The following is a 2,600-nucleotide window of genomic DNA, read 5'->3' on the forward strand; positions in this document are numbered from 1 at the left end:
TGTTGATGTGCGCAGAAGGTCCCTGGTTCGCGCCCGGGTATGGGCGAGGGGACGGTTTAAAATTACAAAATGTCTAACACTGCAAATGAAGATAATTGACCATATGGCTGACTCAAGAGTTTAGTGTTTTGAAGCTCCTAGATTGTTGAACAAAGTATTTGAGCTTTTCTGACCCATAGTAGATCATAATAATAATAATTCAAATAGATACTTCACATTTCATCAAAGCTGTTTGTTTTTATTGCATTTGCAAGGCGTCATCAGCATTTGAAGATTTTATTTCAGATGACTTCAGGTTTCAATCAATGTACATTCAATAGGGAAAACTGTTTAATTACCTTTACAATTGTTTTTTGTTGTTGTTTAATGTACAATATATTCAACTCGTGTCAGTTGAAAACTCAATTCAACATCAATATACAATTCATTGCATCCCTCCAATAGTCACTTTGGTGGTTTCCATAAGTTGATTGAAAGAAGTGCTTATACAATTCAATCAAGCTGAACATAATTTTCCTAGGACTGTCTGGGAGTGATCTGAGTGGGGAGGGGAAAACTGAAAACTAGCTGTTATTGTCAGAGAAGTTTGGAACTCCCTTTCTTAATTGTCTTTTAACTCATTTTTGTCGCCAGGCTGGCCAAAACTCAACCCACCCAAACAAGCGGTGTGCAAGTGCTGTGCTAAATAACTTAAAGTGGGCTATAAGTTGTAACTATATCTTTGGTTGTATGTTTAGCCTCTTCAGAATCATATCAACTGCTTCTTTATTGCGAGGACAGTCCAGCAGTCCTCTGTGATTAAATAGACAGTCCACTGTGAGTATTACCTCACCCCTGGTCACTAGTCTGCTGCTGTCAGGTATAGTGGAGTCTGGGTAGAAAGTGTCATGGTGCAGCACCACCAGAACAACAGGTCTACCAGCTGTCAAGAGAGCGAGGGATGAACCAGGTTAGTTTAAGAACTCTAACAAATAAAGCATGTATTCAGGCAATTAGCCTCTTGATACCTACCTAGGTGCTCTGAGACCACCTCCAGTTGTATATCAAGGTCCAGAGTTCCAAAGTCACCGACCATAGGACAGATCATTATGATGACATCACTCTCCGCGAGTGACACTTCGGTACAGTCTCCTCGGCCAGTGAGTTGTCTTACCAAGTCCTTATCAGAATTGAAAGTATGACCTACGACACAGGTGCATACTTTTCCCATCCTTGGCTTACCTGCAAGAGGATATCTGTTTAATTAAAGATTAAACAGTCCTTTTTTACTTCATGGCCATGCTTTTTGGCACTGACTTTATGTGAAGGTGTGTCCTCCTGTTGAGCTCCATTATTGTGCTTACAGGAAACAATGTTTTTTTTTAACACTTAGAGACTCAACAACAATCCCATGTCTGCTCCAAATCTACAATCTATGACATAGATCTACTAACTAAACTGTGGTTTGTATATAGTACATTAATACAAGATAAGCAACCAATAACTCCTGATAAAGTGACGTGTTGACTTACTAGGAAAACCAGCTTCTGCCATTTTGCCTGCATAAAAAAAAAAGTTTGAAACCATAACTATACACATCGTTAAACTACTTTTCTATTCGTCCTGTTCTCCATTTCTCTCAAGCACAATAACACATACTGTATATCCTGTGTCTCTCTCTCTTCAGCATGTTTTGTTTTATAATATAAATGTTTGTTTATTTTTGGGAAGTTAAAATATCAGATGTACCCCCTTACCTTACCGGTCACAACTACCACTTCTGATTTAAAAAGAAATATCAGATTATTATCAAGAGCAATGCGAAATAGTCATTAATTCTTGCGTAGAGCCATGCCGGATCCGGTAGCGTAATCATAGCCTCAAACTCAATACCATAACGCAACGTTAACTATTCATGAAAATCGCAAATTAAATTAAATGAATACGCTAGCTCTCAAACTTAGCCTTTTGTTAACAACACTGTCATCTCAGATTTTCAAAAATATGCTTCTCAAGCATAGCAAACTAGCATTTGTGTAACAGTACTGATAGGTAGCGTAGCATTTAGCGTTAGCATCAGCAGGAAACATTTTCACAAAAACCAGCAAAAACATTCAAATAAATAATTTACCTTTGAAGAACTTCGGATGTTTTCAATGAGGAGACTCTCAGTTAGATAGCAATGTTCAGTTTTTCCTGAAATATTTTTTGCGCAGGAGAAATCGGTCCGTTTGGTGCGTCACGTTTGGCTACCAAAAAAAAAACGAAAATTCAGTTATCCAAACGCCGAACTTGTTTCCAAATTAACTCCATAAGGTGTTTTTCACATATCTCTTCAATGATGCACACTTCCAGGAACGATACTTCTCTGCGGTCCTTCTGTGGCTCAGTTGGTAGAGCATGGCGCTTGTAACGCCAGGGTAGTGGGTTCGATTCCCGGGACCACCCATACGTAGAATGTATGCACACATGACTGTAAGTCGCTTTGGATAAAAGCGTCAGCTAAATGGCATATATATTTATTATATATTTATATTTATATATATCTGTCTGTATCACGTGGTAAAATTATTGCCACTGAGAGTTACGCACCAACGTAGACAAAGGACACCGGACGGGCC

General features: G+C 38.7%; 1 long non-coding RNA gene across 1 annotated transcript; it reads right to left on the minus strand.

Annotated features, from left to right (window-relative positions):
* Window positions 1-217: 217 nt before the first annotated feature.
* On the minus strand, window positions 218-2,349 carry LOC118365552 (uncharacterized). Its single transcript, XR_004821782.2, has 3 exons — window positions 1,512-2,349; window positions 1,012-1,221; window positions 218-922 (listed from the first exon to the last, which is right to left on the minus strand). It is a non-coding gene; the product is annotated as an uncharacterized LOC118365552 (long non-coding RNA).
* Between the last annotated feature and the right edge of the window lie 251 nt (window positions 2,350-2,600).

Source organism: Oncorhynchus keta, chromosome 3 (genome assembly GCF_023373465.1).
Source record: "Oncorhynchus keta strain PuntledgeMale-10-30-2019 chromosome 3, Oket_V2, whole genome shotgun sequence".
Lineage (NCBI taxonomy): Eukaryota > Metazoa > Chordata > Actinopteri > Salmoniformes > Salmonidae > Oncorhynchus > Oncorhynchus keta.